The sequence below is a fragment of the Maylandia zebra genome, linkage group LG4, assembly GCF_041146795.1.
Source record: "Maylandia zebra isolate NMK-2024a linkage group LG4, Mzebra_GT3a, whole genome shotgun sequence".
Classification (NCBI taxonomy): domain Eukaryota; kingdom Metazoa; phylum Chordata; class Actinopteri; order Cichliformes; family Cichlidae; genus Maylandia; species Maylandia zebra.
In genome coordinates this window covers 5,377,348-5,394,921 of record NC_135170.1, presented here as the reverse complement: position 1 = coordinate 5,394,921, position 17,574 = coordinate 5,377,348, and the positions used below count along the sequence as shown (strand labels likewise).

Below are 17,574 nucleotides of genomic sequence, written 5' to 3'. Positions count from 1 at the left end.
ATACCACTTTAAAGCACAAAAACAATATATTTTTTCGACAATAACACAGAATTGTGGATGTTGCTTTGTTACCACCTAGCACCTAGTGTTGTTGTAGGTGATGTGCAACCTTTCATGCATATTGTATTTCCTCATGGCTGTGGCCTCTTTCAGCAGTAAAGGGACCCTGACACAGAGCAAAAATGTTCAGGAATGGTTTTAGGAGCAGAGCAACGAGTTTGAGGTGTTGACTTCACTTCCAAATTCCCAGATCTCAATCCAACTGAGCATCTTTTCACTTTCCAAAAGAAAAATTCCAGTCTACAAAGAAACAATATTTGGTAGATGGTCATAATATGTTTGTTTTTTGTCTTCATCCACATCTGGAAGCTTTGTAGGATTTGCATGTGCAAGCTAACGTGTGTGTGTGTGTGTGTGTTGCACATTTGGGAGAATTATTTTGCCTTTGAGCGTTTGGAAAGGAGAGCTGTATGTTATTCCCCTTTTGGCAGCTTGAGCTCTGTTTTCAAATAGTTGCTATGCAACCATTAGAAGAACCTCTCCAGCTAATTCATATACATTTTATATCTACGTCCACTCTATTTTCCCCCTCGTCCTCCTCATCCTTACCTCTGTTTCTTGTTCCAGGCATGTACTGCTTGTTTTCTTCTTGTTCCCGTTAGGAGGGCCAAATGATCCGCCCATCCTTTGGCTCTCCTGCCTCTCCTCCTTTCTCATCTTTCTGCCTGGCGGCTCTGCTCTCTGTTTTGATCTGGATGCTGGTGAAGCATCCAGTATCATACACACTGTACACTCAGTTTGACGAGGGGCCCAGTGTCAGTATATGTGTATAATGGTGTGGAGCACACACATCTGTGTGTGGCTGTCCCCTTACTGTACGCGTGTATGTTTGTCCTGCTTTGGGCTGCTTGTATAACTATTCTCTGTTCTAATGGAGGCACAGATGGAGAAAGCTACGTGAAACCAGCTTTCTGTCTGCATGAAAACTCGTCACTCAGCAAATATTGACCTCTGACTCTGGTTCAGAATGTAAGCAACGAATTGTCATTACAGTCTAAGCAAATAATGGAGTTTGAGTCTATGCAAGGTTACGTTATCAGTGATTATTAGTTCAGTAATCCTTTTGTACACTCCATGTATAAATCTGTCCATGACAGAAATTACACAATACATCGCTGCACTGTTAGAAATGACAAGTCTAGCAGGTTACACTACCTTCCAAAAGTATTTGGACAGTTTTTGAAAGTTGTTGTTGTTATTATAAAAAACACAGCTTATCTGGGCATCAGTTTTCACATAATTTCTAATAATGTTGTTGAAATGGAAACTTTACTGACTTCTCATAATTCCTCAGAAATGTAGCTTCCTGTTATGAGATATGCTCAGTTGGTGGTGAGGTGCTGTGTACCTTTCTGAATTCAACCCCAACACTCCTACCTATGAGTTGTTTCCTCCTTATTTTCAATGGGCTTCCCCCAGAAGTCACCTTGAGGAAAAACTACCTCCGTTGTCAGGCGGCACATGGAGAGATGGGTTTCACGTTAGAGAGAAAAAATGGCAAGGAAAAATAAACCCCCACGTATAAGCTTAAAAACACTACAAAAGACCAAGGATAAAGGAGGATTAGAACTGCCTAACTTTCAGCACTACTTCTTAGCCAACAGGCTTCAGTTTATCTCAGGATGGCTAAAACATACCCTCTTAGATGAACCTTGGCTAGATGTAGAACAAGCACTCTGCAATAATCTAGAGATCTCAGACCTACCATTTATCAGCTCAAACATCCAACGACATGAATGCTTTAAAAGCATCAATATCAGCTCTTCTCTGACAGCATGGTGGGAGTTTCTAAAATTGACGGCGTCTTCATTAATCCCATGCAAACGTACACCTATCTGGAACAACCCTGACATATTACAAAACAATAATATGATAAACTTTTCAGATTGGAGTGATAAAGGAATCAAATATTTAGAACATATACTAGAAGGAACAGAATTTATCTCATTTGACGGACTAGTTACACAATATGGGATCAACAAGAAAAGATTTTTAGAATATCAACAAATTAAATCCATAGTAAAAAAGAAATTTAAACCGGGTCAAGTTGAACTACAAACACCACCAAGTGTGGTTCAATTTCTTACTCTTAAAACCCCCAAATTACTATCCAAAATATACAGAATGCTTTCTAAAACAGATGAATCAATATCACTTCCTATTGCAAAATGGGAAGCGGATTTATCAGTTAACTTAGACCTAAACTTCTGGTCTCAGATTGGCTTAAAAACCTTTCATCTAATTAGAAATCCCAGTCTTCAATTAATTCAATACAAAATATTACATAGAGTGCACTATACAGGTCATCGGATGTTCAAGATGGGCTTTACGTCTACCAACAACTGCTCACACTGCCAAACCAATTCAACAGACAATTATATCCACGCTCTTTGGTTCTGTCCACCAGTTCAGAAGTTTTGGCGCGAGATATGTGAAGACTTATCGAAGTGTCTGAAATGTAACATTCCAACTTCCCCCTTAGTGTGTTTGTTGGGCAGCTTAGATAATGTCACTTCAGAAAAGAATATCGCCCATATGGTTTTCACTGCCCTATGAATAGCCAAGAAAACAGTCCTCATGAACTGGAAAAATAATTTCTAGAATTAAGATTATTTTTATCTATTAGATTACATTAGTCTTGATACAGCCTCTGCCACCACATCAGATCATCCATCACCTAGTGGGGGTGGGGGGTCATAGTTTGGTCCCACCTTCGCTGTTGTGATTGGTGTGGGGGTAAGGACAGGCTTGGGGCGTCGGGGGGTTCCCAGGAGCATTTTCCTTGGGGGACTCAACCCGGGGTTGCGGTTAGGGCTGCACGATTTTGCATAAAATGAGAATCACAATTTTTTGGCTTAGAATTGAGATCACGATTCTCTCACGATTTTCTTTTCCAGTATAAATATTTATTGCACTTATTAACTGCACATCAACTTCGTAACAGTTGAGACTGAACATAAAAACAATAAATAAACATAAAAACAACAAATGTCTCACGTTTTGTTGTTGCCGCAAAATGTTGTACTGCTTGAAATTCCGTCTCCACCGTTGCTCGACGTTGCGTGTACAGAGCAGGTAGTGCAACAATAGAAAAATAGTTGCGGGACGGCACTGTGTAGCGTTTGTCTAGGGTGTTGATCATTTTCCTAAATCCCTAAATCCCACAGTGTTGATGGGAGCCATATCTTTGGTCAGGTGATAAGTGATAGCCTCCGTAATTTCTTTGTGCCTGCAGGAGGTCGACGGGTATAGGGAAGCGCTGTATAAGGTTCCCGTTATTGATGTTTGGGTGGTTGACTGGGACGGATTTTCTCCTGTCACTTTCTCGTCATCCCTGACGTGCTCTCCGTTGTTTTTTCCCTGCTAATTTTAGCATCACACGGCACAGCTTCTGTATCACGTGGTATAAGGCTCCGCCCTTGTCATTTGTTGAGCAGGAAGAGTGAGCGCTTGTTTTCATGCAGATTACGTCCCGGATCAAAATGCAGTACAATAGTCGTCGTCTTTTTTTCTTTTTCTTTTTTTTAAAAATTGTTGTCATTTGGAAATGAGATCGCACATAAGTATGAATCGAGATCGCGATTTTCTAACAATTAATCGTGCAGCCCTAGTTGCGGTCATGGCCCTTTAAGGGCTCTGTTGGCTCTTAGGTGACGGTTTCCTCGTGGCTGCGTGCAGCGGGGCTAGGGGAGGATCTGTGCTGACGGACGTGGGTTACTGACCTGGTAGCCTGGCTGCCCCTGGGTGGGTCCTGGATGGGCGTGGGGTTCAGGGGGTGCTCCGTCTCTGGGCTGGGGCCCTGGGTGGGCCTTGGGGGCTTGGGTCCTGGTTGGTGTGTCGCCAGGGTTGTGGGCGGGTGGGTGTATGGGGACCCAGCCCTGGCGCAGGGTGCCGCCAGTGCATCGAGCCACCTGGGGGGCTCTTCAACTGGTGGGGGAGATTGTCACATCTTGCAGGAGGTCTCCTCTCTTCAGGAACTCTCTGCAGGAGTGGGAGATATAGGAAAGGTGGAGGAAGATCTCAGCCTGGGCGTCTGTTGTCTTGTGTAGTCTGGAAGATGAGTGGATGACGGGGTGGGTGCAGTTTTCTCTGTGGTGGGTTCGGGTGGGCTGTCCCGGGCTCTGTGAGTCTGGGCGGCGCTGCTAAACTGGGCCCCGGTCCGAATGGGCCTGGGCCCCCTTTCGCTGGCGGGTTGCAGAGTGTGGGGGTGCCCACTGGGGTCAGCGGGGGAGCTGGCCCCAGGGAGGGGTCACTTGCCTCTCCCTTCCCTCCCCATCTCCAGCTGCCTCCCTCTTTCCGCTCCACCACAATCACCCACACATGCAGGGCCTTGGAGTAAAGGTGTGTCACCAGGGTGCAGGGGAGGCATCCAAATTCAAATTCAAATTTTATTTGTCACGTACACAGTCATACACAGTACGATATGCAGTGAAATGCTTAGACAACTGCTCGTGACCTAAAGAAAAAAAGAAAGGATATAAATCTGAAAATTAAAAAGGGTAAATTTAACAAGGAAGGAATAAGATAAAATATATAAATTAAAGTTGAAAATAAAATAACTGTACAACAAAATACACAGTATAGAAATATATAAGAATGTATGAAGAAATATAAATATATATATACACAATAACAGCAGCTGTACAAGTATTAACTGGAAATGAAGAATATAATGTCCAGTGTTGTGCAATCCACATTATTTAGTGTCTTGTGCAGTGCAAATATGCTTAAAGTGATTTAAGTGATGAAGTGAAAACAATGTCCAGAATGTCCAGTGTGTGTGTAAGAACTGTATGTGTGGGTCAGTACTGTGTGGTGGTGTGATTGAGAGACCGTATCGCCTGCGGGAAGAAGCTCCTCCTCAGTCTCTCTGTGTTGGTCTTCAGGGAGCGGAATCGCTTTCACCAGTTCTCCAGATTCCTAATCTCCTTCAGGTAGGCCGTCTCGTTGTTATCAGAGATCAGGCCCACCACGACGGTGTCGTCAGCAAACTTGATGATGGTGGTGGAGCTGGTAGTGGCCACACAGTCATATGTGTACAAAGAGTACAGCAGGGGGCTCAGAACACACCCCTGGGGGGCTCCAGTGCTGAGAGTGGTGGAGGCTGAGACATGTCCGCCCATCCTTACTGCCTGTGGTCTGCCAGTTAGGAAGTTGGAGATCCACTGACACATAGATGAGCTGAGTCCCAGATGCTCCAGCTTGGTGGTGAGTGTGGAGGGAATTATGGTGTTAAATGCAGAGCTGTAGTCTATGAAGAGCATTTTAACATAATTCCCCCTTCTAGTGTCCAAGTGAGTGAGTGATGTGTGGAGGAGATGAGAGATGGCATCGTCTGTGGAACGATTTGGACGGTAAGCGAACTGTAGTGGGTCCAGTGTGTCTGGTAGTGAAGAAATGATGAAGTCTCTGACCAGGCGTTCAAAACACTTCATCACTACTGAGGTGAGGGCTACAGGGCGGTAGTCATTGAGAGAAGCAGGGTGGGGTTTCTTCGGGACAGGAACAATGATGGAGTCTTTGAAGCATGTGGGGATCACCGACTGAGATAAAGAGATGTTGAATATCTCAGTGAACACAGGAGCTAGCTGGTATGCGCAGTCTCTTAGGATACGACCTGGGATGCCGTCTGGTCCTGCTGCTTTCCTGGTGTTCACTCTCTTGAAGGCTCTCCTTACTTCATGCTCGGAGATGACGAGCACGTTTCCGGTGCTGGCAGTATCTTCCTGTCTGCAGCCGTTAGCGCCGCTAACACTAGCATTGTTGGAGTCCTTAGCTGCAGCCTCGAAGCGAGCATAGAAAGTGTTCAGCTCGTCTGCCAGAGTCACGGCCGCGTTCGTCATACCGGTTGTTGGTGCTTTATAGTCCGTTATTGTCCTTAGTCCCCGCCACAGGCTCCTAGAGTCACTCTGTTGGAGTTGTGACTCTAGTTTCCTCCCGTAGCGCTGCTTCGCCTCTTTCACCGCCCTCCGCACGTTATATGACGCGGCTTTGTACGGGTCCATGTCCCCCGTCGTGAGTCCCGTGTTGTAGGCAGCGGTGCGGGATCTCAGAGTGTCGCGGATGGTTTTATCCACCCACGGCTTCTGGTTGGGAAACATTGTGATAGTCTTTGTCTCCACGGTATCATCCGCTAGTTTCCCAATGAATCCCACAACCGCTTCTGTAAACACGTTGACATCATCATCGGAGCTGTTTCTGAACATGTCCCAGTCTACGTCGTCGAGTGCATCCTGTAACGCGGCCACCGATTGATCCGTCCCGCACGCGACCTTCCTCTGAACCGGAACTTCCTGTTTCAGCCTTTGTTTGTATTTTGGCATGAGGAAGATGGTGGCGTGATCGGATTTGCCAAACGGAGGGCGAGATTGTGCCTTGTAGCCGTCCTTGACCGTAGTGTAGCAGTGGTCCAGTGTCCTTTCACCTCTGGTGGGGCAGGTGATGTGTTGATAAAAGTTCGGCGCTGCGCGTTTGAGGTTGGCGCTATTAAAGTCCCCCGTTACAATAAGCGCAGCGTCCGCTTGTGGTGGAATATAAACGACACTTATAATGACCGATGTAAACTCTCGAGGTAGATAAAAAGGACGACACATGATGGACAGTAGTTCCAGATTTGGTGTGCAGGAGCGTGTGAGAGGAACAACGTTCGCACTGTTGCACCAATTGTTGTTCACCATTAAACACACGCCGCCTCCCCTTGACTTCCCCGAGTCCCGTGTCCTGTCCATGCGGTGAACGGAGAAGAACTCGGCCGGCTGGATGGCGTGGTCCGGCACCGCTGGGTTCAGCCATGTCTCGGTGAAGCAGAGGAGATTGCAGTCCCGAATTAGACCAAAATACTCAATTTTGCTCTGCAGGGGCCTGACATCCACTCACGAGGATACGTAGGCAGAGTAGTGGGCTTTTTCTAGGCTCCAAATCCGCCCACATCCAAAACTGTAAGAGTCGTGAGAAAGACTCAAATACAGTGTGAGCTTATCACCGACTGCTGCCAGATAGTGAGACGAAAGAGCTGTGCTGACTCTGCCACAGTGACACTCTGAGCAGTAGAAGTGTAACTCTGTGACAGTCAGTCGATGGCTTGAGGAAAAGCTTCTCTTGTTCTGTTTGCCATAATCTGTATTTCTATACAAAGTAGTTACAGTTTTGGTGATGTGGCCTGTTGTTTACTGAAACAAAAGGATTTCACCCTGAAAGCCCCTTAACCGTTTCTGCTGGGTACTGTAGCTTTTAGCAAATATTAGTCAAGAGAATAAGAATAGTATATCTGGGGCTCACTCTAAGTCCACAATAGTTCTTGATGCTAAATAAGAGACAGGAACTCACTGAAGACAAAGGGGAATCTCTCCCTCTGAAACATAAATCTACTTCATTTCATCAGCTGTCTTTTTCTTTCACAATCAGTCTAGCAGACGCTGAGATATTAACCCATTTACCCTGCATTATTTTGCTGTAAAAAATTTAGTGCCGTTTGTACTGTACATCTGTCAGTGTAACTGTTGTTGGAAGGAAGCCATTTTTCCTCCTTTGTACAGAATGACTCATCAGCTCGCTCTTCCCTCACGCCTGCTTTTGCCTCCTTCCGTCTTTACAGGATTAATCTTGGTGTCTCTTTCATTTCATGTTTCCTGCTGCTGGGTAATTAAGCCTTCTGCAGTAATGTGAGCAAAAGCAGAGGTTGTTTTTTAAACGCTCTCTTCCATCATGAGAGTAGAGCGTACCAGCGATGGACCATGAACCATGGCAAAACTAGTTCATGGTGGTTTCCAAGTTGATGTGCTGAGGCACACAGCAAGTCCACATGTGCCTCAGTATTTTTGTGTTGACACAACTTATCATTAAACCTGCACAAATCACATTCATCTCCATTTTCTTATGCTTTTCCAATTCAGGGTTATGGGAGTCTGGAGTCCAGTAACAATTGTGGGTAATTTACAATCACCAGTTAACCTAAACCCACTAACTGCATGTCTGTGGCAGCAAATGTTGGCAGCAAATTTTTATTTTTTTTATTTTTATTTTATTTATTTATTTTTAATTCCTATTTATTCTATTTATCCCCTTCGTATATTTTATTTATATTGTCTCTGTGTATATATGTATGTATATATATGTATGTGTGTGTGTATGTATATATATATATATATATATATATATATATATATATATATATATAAATAAATAAAAAAATAATTTCATTCTGTAACTTCTGTCGGTGCTGTGCTTTTTTGGAAATCGAATTTCCCAGAGGAACCCACCCGAGGGATTAATAAAGTTCTATCTTATCTTATCTTATCTTATGTTGAGTCATCTTTTAGTTAGAATTTCAGCATTTGACTAAATATTGTAAGATTATTGTAGACTAAATCTGAGTGGATTCAATTAACTGTAAGAGTTTGTGAGTGGGAGTTGCTCCACCATTTTACCAGGTGTTTTATTTTTCGTGACATCAAATACGAAATGTGTTGTGCGTTTGTCTGACTCTTCTCTTCCTGTGTTGACGTTTGGTTGTGTTTTTATGAGAAACAAGAAGCATCAGAACAATTGTACCGTTTCCTCCGCGCAGATCAGCGGGCGTCTAACCTCGCCGTTCTGCTCGGCTCACTTCCAAACGTGCACCGCTTTTCTACACAGATCTAATCGCACCATAAATTTTTGTTTTTATTCACTGATGAAAGTGCCAGTACATTTCATCATAGTTTCTGTTCTGTTATTTCTTTAGTTGTCATCTCGTTCTTGTCAGGGTGAAAAATGGTCATTGATGAAAACTGTGGGTCAACAAAATTAACACCGGTCTCTGGACTGTGGGAGGAAGTTGGAGTCCCCAGTGAGACCCTGTGTGGAAGAACATGCAAACTGCACACTGATAGGCCCAACCACATCATGGATTTGAACCCACGACCTTCCTGGTGTGCAGAGGAAGTAGAGTCCCTGACTGTTGGGCTTTGCTGACCAGAAGAGATGTGCACACCCAGGAACTTGGTGCTGCTTACCCTCCACAGCAGCACCGTTCATTCAATTCAATACTTTATTGTCCAACGAGGGGAAGTTAGCGAGAGAAAAGAAAGAAGGGGAAAAAAAAAAAAGAAATTTATGATTTTATTTATTTACATCAGTGGATCCATGCTGGACAGACAAACTCACTGAGGGACACAGATAAACATCCAGATGTTTCTGTGTGTTTCTGTGTTCAGAAGCAAGATAGAGACTGTGTTTATTTCAGGAACTGCTGTGAGATCGCATTGTTTCTGCAGACATAAATGCACAGGGCACACCTTTACATATTTGAAAACCACTAATATAGAAATTTTTATACATGAGAGGAACCTGCTGGAGGCTGGAGCTTTTCTGTGTGGGGTTTCCTTCTGTGTAGGTATCTGAATATACAACGCTCTTTAATTGGTTTATTTTATGTGAACAAGAGCCTTGAAAAATATAAAGGTAATACAAATACTACTAAACAATTAAAGGCTGTCATTTTAATCTGTGTGCTGCTATCTTTAAGCTAACATGTGTGATCCAGCTACAGTCTGATGGAGGACCCTCAATAGAAAAAATAAAATGAGGCTCGACTTTCACATTTTCTCTGGAGAGAAGAGGTGATATGTGTCTTTAGCATGAAGTTGACTTGCATGAGTCTAAATGAGCCAGATAGTCACACAATGAGATGTGTGTCTGACAGAGAACCCGAGGCCAGCTCGCACAGATGGAGGGAGATTAACAGGGTGTGTGTGTGTGTGTGCATTTAAATGGGGGTGCCTATAATAGACTTTCCACCCAGTAGCTGCTTTGCATACTAAATAAGTCCTGTAGCTCTAGCAGATGCAAAATGACCTCCATGCATTTGTTGGTTATGAGCTCTATCGACACTACAGAGAAGCGCTGACGTGTAAGGAAGCACGTCATTGCATACTGCTGCTTTGGTTTTTTTCTGCTGTGCATGAATCACTGTTCTTGTTTAACATGTCTGACATGAACAAATGTATGTAAATGCAGCCAGTGTTGAAGCGTCTTGATTATGCTTGAGAGCGTTTCCGTGAAGTACTCTGCCACTCCCAGCGCGCCTTCCTGCTGTACAAGCAACTCAGGGGTTTACGCAGGGCCACCGACACAAACTGACAATGAAGTGCTTATCTGGATTATGGGTTGGAGTTATGGAGTGTAGCCTACTGTACCTTTACCTCATTGTATTGTGAGCTATACTGGTAACACCTCCTCCCCCACACTTTGGCTGAAAGGTAACTGTAGCACCCACATGGAGCTCTTCAAGCTCACAACTGGATACGCTCCACAGGCACGTAGCAGGGTTATCATAGTTGACTAAAACTAGATGTGAGAAAACATTCAGACGTTTGGAAAAAAAGTACAACTAACTAACTAAAAATAGAAATATAGAGGAAATCTGTTACTTTGGTTAAACTATTATTATACATTTTACGTCACCGAGTCGGTGACAGATGTGTTTGAGACTCTGGATGTCTACAAGACTGACTCAGCTTCTTTCAAATAGAGTAGTAATACCTGTGCTGATTTTCCTGTAGGCCCTTCACACAGTAACAATTAAATGGACTGGTTCTTATATAGTGCTTTTCGACTCTCACTGAGCACAAAGATGATTTTATACAACTTGTCTCATTCACACAAATGTCGAACTGCCAAACTTCCAATTAGTAGATGATCTGCTCTACCTCCTGAGATACTGCCACCCCTAAAAAGATCAATTAAAAAGACAAATATAAACTCTGAAACGATTAAAACGAAGCTAAAACGAAACCTTTTGAAACAATAAAAACTAAACTGACAGAAGAATGAATTAAAAACAAATGAAATAAAATTAAAAACTCATTAGAAATGACAAAACTATAGAACCTCCAAACAGACTGAGTCAGAAACACTGCCTTTACACTGGGATTCTTTATTTGAAAAAGTAACTAAGCAACTGTTTGCACGACTTGCATAAGCAGCCCTGTGGCCACACTCATTGTGCGATATTACACTTCAGCTAGAATCAAATGAAAGCATCCAGCAGTGCTAAATTGCATGTGAGCCACTCTTGACCTCTTTAAGACCCCAGAATCTGCTAATGGGCCTTTCTGCCTATTGCCACAGTAACTTCTGACAAAAAGATTTGCTCTGTTTGTTGCTCTAAGAATCAAGCTCAATGCACAGCCGAACAAGAGCCAAAACAAATATTTATCGATCTGAATAGTTGTTGCCAAATCTTAACATGAGAGAATACTAATTTGGCAAAAAGCAAATTGTAGCAAATAAGAGTCCTGACCTTTGATGGTGATCTTTCTCTAATTTGTAATTTAAAAAAGTGTTCTTTTTTTAAAATCCATTTGACTTAAAGCACTTTGCAAAAAAAATTCTTAGAAATGGTCAAAAATGATGGCTGGGTCAACAAAATGTGACTTTAACATCTGAGTCTAGTTTTTCATTTTATACATTGGGTGACATCACTGCTGTGATCTTTCCCAAGAAGATTCTTCACCTGTACAGACCTAATCCTCAACCATAGCAGCAGCTCATGGGTTGCCCCGATAATCTGTCTAATCCCTGGTCACACAGGCCTAGCACTGCTGGTCTTTGAGTAAAGAGTTTGCTCAAGGTTGATTGCAGCTGCTAGCATGAAATTGGTTGCAAGGAGGTATACAGGTCTGTCCCAAAACCCTCCCTGCAATTGCTTTGGTCAGTAGCTGGTTGCTGAGGTTGCCCGCCTTGCAAACTGGTCTCTAAGCTGCAGTGAACCTGAAGACCGTTTGCCTTCAAAGTAAAAGTTTAGTTTTATGAAAAGCGCAGGCGACTGTGGAAATTTGTCTCCTTCCTCCGTCCACATGGTTTTTGAACAGTTACAACTAGCTGATTGTGTACACTCTCACCTCTGTCAGACTGCTTTTAAATGCTCTTCAGCCTGCAGCACTTCCCTCTTTTGTATCTGCTCAAGGCATCTATTGAAACTGTGACCTCATGCAAATACTTGCGTATTGTGATTGATGATAATCTTTCCATTAAGCCACACATTGAGCACCTGTTAAGGAAACTTGAAGTTGGGCCTCTTTTTCTGAAATCTATTGTGTTTCTCTTTCACCGCAGGAAAAAGGCTTGTTGCTACCACTTTTTTACCCGTCCTAGATTACGGTGATATAATTTACACGAACACCTTTGCTCATTCTCACCATCTTTCGGACTCTGTTTATCACGGGACACTTTATGATTTATGACTGGTTGTAAACCTTTAACACATCACTGTACTTTATATTTTCTGGCTGGCCCTCGTTGGCCTTATGCAGGATGATTCACTGGTATAATCTATAAATCTATTTGTGATTTACTCCCTGCTTATATATCAGATTACATGTTACATAAACATCTTAGTCATAGTCTGCAGTCTCTTCATTACATTCATCGTTCCATCAGTTTGTACAGAACTTGGAAAACAGGATTCTCCTTTTCTGCTCCATGTTCATGGAAAACATTACAGAAGGATTTGCAGCTCTCAGCTGATTTCACTTGCAGATGTAAAAGACGTTCAAATGACCCTGTAAAATCATCACTAGGAACGTATTCCTGTTTCTGACATGACTGTGTAAACATTAGACTCTTCTTTTTTTTTATATTTCCTATTTAATTGCTGTTGTATTTTTGTTGTCATTTAATACGTTTGTCTCTCTTGTAAATGAGACATCGAGTCTAAATGGGGCTACCTGTATAAACAAAGGTAAAATAAAAACCAATTTTGTCATCTAAACTCTGGTAATTTTAGTCTTGTTAATTAAATAAAATATCATAAGATTCTTGTAGACTAAATCACAAGTTGATTCATTTGACTAAAATTTAAGGTTTGTTGTGTTTTTACCGGTAAAAGTTGCTCCATGTGGTTTATACAGAGTCGTATTGTTCTTGGCATCAAATGCAAAATGTGTCCAAGTGTTTTTACTTAACCTCCTAGGACTGCCGTCCACATATGGGGACATGACATTTTGGGTTGTCTAGACCACAAACTAAATTTTGCTCTTTCAAATGAGCCATATGGCTCAAAGGGGCACAGTTGTTGTTTCACAGTTGTTGTTTTTGTGCTCAGGAAAAATTCTGCTGTGTTCAGACACCAAATATAGAGTTTTGCACATCATTACTCAAATGTGACTTTATGGTCCCCACGGACCGGTTTATGTCCAACAATATTTTATGGACCGGCCTTTAAGGCGTCACCGATAAATACAACAAAATAAAACCAGTACCTGTACCAAAATTTGTTCATAACACACAGGAAAAGACCCAGGGAAACCTAAACGATAAAAACTGATTAAAAACCCCGAAACCATAAATTTCACACCCGAGCCTCAACTCTTGCGGCCCGGTACCAAACGACTCAAGGACTGGTATCAGGCCATGGCCCGGGGGTTGGGGACGGCTGTTCTATCGAACACTATAAAGCCGACAAAGAGAAATTAGAAATGCATACCATGAGTTCAGGTTTTAGGAGAATAATCGCTGTCTTGTTTTCGGCAAGGGAAAAAAGGTTGTAGAAAAAAAATCTTTAAAAATGGATCAAAGTAATCACAAGGAGGTTTTTTGTGTACCCAGCGACCGCCAGCAAGCACTTGCCAACCGATTGTGGGCCTTTGCTGTGTAAATGTAGCCTTTGTGAGGTCCTCTGTTGCTGTGATCAAGAGGGAAATCTTGTCCAGACCCTACTGACTTTTGCCTGTCTTTTCCTCTGCCAACACAATGTGGTTGCCTCTCTAACTTGTTTTTCTTTTCTTTTTTTCTTCCATAGGCGAAGCCCCTAAATGACCCTATCCACTCTGAATGAGAGGGCAAGATTCGACTTGTTTCAGACTCTGGCCACCAGCATTCTTTACCAGTGTAGAAGATTAGACTTGACAGCACAGTTTTACCTCCCGTCATTGGTTCCAGTCAGAGAAAACCACATCTGCTTTCTACCTCGAAGGGAAATAGAAAAGGAAGAAACATCCGTTTACTTTCCATGATTAGTTCCTCATCTTCTTCTCATTGCAGTGTTTTTCCATTTTACCTCAGGGATCCTCTCCCACTGTCTACCTCCACCACTGAAACAGCCAGCCCAGTGACTGGAACACGAAGCAATAATACACCCGTGACCTGCCGCTGTTGTTACCGTGACAACCAGTATTGCCTCTCAAGATCTCAGTGCAACCGTGACGTGAGCAAAGACCTTTGACCTGTAACCACCTGCCAGCCCTTACCTGTTCACGGCCTAAATAGAACCGATCAACACAAACCTGGTCTGCTTCTTACCTAAAGGAAAACCCTCATTAAGCTCACACTTTCTACTTCAGGCAGACAACTGTATACCTCAGCAAACACAACTTCTGGATAGTCAGGAAACAGAAGTAAACTTTCAGTCACGACTCACTATCCTGGTGCTTTAATCTACCCAGCAGGCGACACATGCTCACTAACCTGATGCTTTAAGCCACGCAGTAGACTTCTCACTCTGGAATCTTCCAATTGCCTTAAAGGCACGAGTATAGCAACAGTAGCCAGGTACTTGCACAAAACTTCAGTTCATCTGATCCTCAGCAAAGTCACATCATACACAAGCCTCAAGATCTGAGCAGTAGCAGAAATCAGCAATCGCTCAGGGGACGGCTTTGGAAGTACCCCCACCGCCTTGAGTTTGGACGTCTCTGTGGGACAGCTGGAGTAGTGAAGCTACCCCAGGAAGAGGAGAAAGTATTGGGAGCCTCATGTTCTCTTACTACTCTGCAGGAAGATGCAAAAAATAAAGAACTGACTGTCAGATGTAACAGAGCGTTATATGCCCGAACGAAGTAAACACAGAACATATCCGTATGGTGACGGAGAAGAATAAAAGAAGGAAACAAGCTTCTCCTACAGATGAGAATATAATGGTGAGTCGTTTTTTTTTTGTTTGTTTCACCCCCCACCCCTACCCCCTTTAGTTTTATATTTTTCATTTCTTATAGGTATCACTAACTGACATTTGAATGACATTTCTGCCTTATTAAATGATACAGAGTGGAGCCAGACAGAAGATTAGGGAGAGATGGAAGGAGCGCTATGCAGTAAAGGTCATTAAATGCTTCAATAAATCTTAACAAAGAAACATCACACTACTTTCTAGCCACACTGAGGTTTATTGCTTTAAACAATTGAAAGTTAAATATGACAAATTATCAGTGGCTGTGTCACATTTTGATGGTGCATATGGTGCCTTTAAGTGGTCCTTAACATTTAGCTTGATGGCTATAATAGAAACAAAGTCGACATTTAGGGCCATCTGCCTAAAAACTTGAGTAAAACGTCTTCTAGTATTTCGAAATCATGTGCTGTGAGATGATAAAATGTTCAAAATATAGATTTTTCTAGTATGACTCCAGGAAAGGATGGAAAACAGTGTTGCTCTGTCACTGAAATGTCTCGGTGTCCATCGTTATGAAATCTTGTTGAGACTTTTAGGGTTCCAGGACACTGTATCAATGACTTTGGGAAGCTCCTGACCTTTTCATTTGTCACTGAAATATCTCTGTAGCTGTTGGATCGGATGGTTTGGTATAAAATCTGGTACGTTTATATTCTCTATGGTGAATTTTGACAAGTGTGATCTTTCATTTTGCACCAATGTCACGTTTAGCAGTCGAAAATCTGCCATTCCTGTCAGCTACAGTAATACTTTGTGCTTGTGCTAATAGTTAGCATGCTAACACATTACACTAAAGAGAATATAACCAGCATGTTGACATTGGCAGTTAGCTCAAGGCTCTGATGTGCCTAAACTGACAGAGCACCTAGGTCATGAACATGTTCTGAACAGATCTGTGAACAAAGCTCAACTGAGCTCTACGAGATTAATTTTAAGCTCAGTGAGATTCTCGTGTGTTTCACCTGTGAGAACATAGCCTCCACCTGCAGATGTAGTTTGCTATAGAGAAAGTTTACTACTTTTGTTTGGGTCCTGCTCAGAATAATAATTTAGTAGGACTGTGAATTTTTCATTTAGGAGGTCTCCATCCTTCACTCCTGAGAGATTCAAAGGTCGTGCGTTGCATCTGCTGTCTTTTCTTTGGTCTTTTTTTTTCCTCTTTCTTTCTTCAGTACAGCAAACGACAGCTTGAATGTACGACATCGAATGCAGGGTTTGTTTATAGCTGTGATCATGGAACTGATCGTGCTTAGCTTTAATCAGCGTAAATCACTTTTTGAGGATCGAGTCGATGTGTTCCACTAACATTAAAGCCAGCTAATATTCATCAGATTAGCCCACCTGTCCCATGTTCTTGTTCAATCTTGTCTTATTTTAAGATATGTTCGCAATACTTGACATGGGTTACATATGTCTTCCTTTTTAAAAAAAAAAAAAAAAAAAAAACATGAAAAGAAAAAACAAAAAATGGCAATTTGCCGGTAAACAATTGCACCACCTAGTCTTCTAGTACATCAGAGGCTGTCCATGAACCTAAAATTAAGTCGGGCTAGCATTCATTAATTTATGCTGCATGAGTGACTGACTGGAGCTTTCAGGACTCGAAAGAGTCTAATGAGAGTGATGGAACAGTTTCGAGAACAAGAAACGGATGCAGGATAACAGAGCACACAATTATTCAAAGCTTGTTAAAAAAAATAAATAATTAAAGTCTCTAAGAGACTGAGGAGTTGAAACTTATCTCAACCATTTCGCTTAATAAGTGTGATAAGTGTGCAAATCAGGACATTTATGGTTGGGAGTTTAGACGAACGTGAATTATAGATTGAACTTTGGTGGTAGAGCTTTATAAATGGATAACGTGAGATGGTTTAACTTTGAAGTCCATCCAACCTTTTCTTACAGAACAATGGTGAGTACAAAATGTCACTGTGACATATACAGAGTTTCATTACTGAGAATATCTCCATAGTGTTAGACATTTGGTTGACTGCACAAAAGTTTTATGGTTGGAAGGAGGCAGACATTCTTTAATTCTTTACAAAAGCCTTGTTTAATTTTTAATTTCAAACATGCAGAGAGGGGTTACTGTACTGGATTAAATTCCTTGCAGAGCTTTCAGATGTTTCATTTGATCATGGTTAATGTCAAGGGTGTTGCATGTCTCTTTTATTTTTATTTATTTGTTATTAGATTGTTGTCTAACATGTTGTGGCTAAAACTATCCGGTTGTTCAGTGATGACGCGACGAATCCTACTTCCGGGCCTAAAGTAGTCTGCGTTTAATATGGCTTTTGTGTTGTTAACATGTTCAATGTTATGTATTTTCTTCTATTTGATCTCAAAAAGCTCCTAAAACAGTCAGTGATCCCTGTTGGCCTCCCTCGGCTTTTATTACCGCTAATTATTTATTTAAGCTCAGTTTTTAAAACCTTAGGATGTAACTACAGCCCAGCCCATGCAGCAGTATATGAATGACTAACCTCGTATTGTGGATGGATTATCTCAGTTGTTCTCTTGGCTGAAGTTTGGTCCTTTTACAGCATCCTGCCATGCGATTACATTTGTTCCTGACCACCGAGAAC

At 42.2% G+C, this 17,574-nt stretch overlaps 1 protein-coding gene across 5 annotated transcripts in view; it reads left to right on the top strand.

Annotated features, from left to right (window-relative positions):
* Positions 1-17,574, top strand: part of LOC101478180 (thyroid hormone receptor alpha) — a 106,189-nt gene that overhangs the window by 24,539 nt on the left and 64,076 nt on the right. For 4 of the 5 annotated variants that reach the window (XM_076882894.1, XM_076882896.1, XM_076882893.1 and 1 more), the window contains exon 3: positions 13,841-14,957. The gene's annotated coding sequence lies outside the window, so the exon portion shown is untranslated. Of the gene's footprint in view, positions 1-13,840; positions 14,958-15,083; positions 15,138-17,574 lie in introns of all 5 variants that reach the window. The other variant, XM_076882895.1, reaches the window with a different exon arrangement.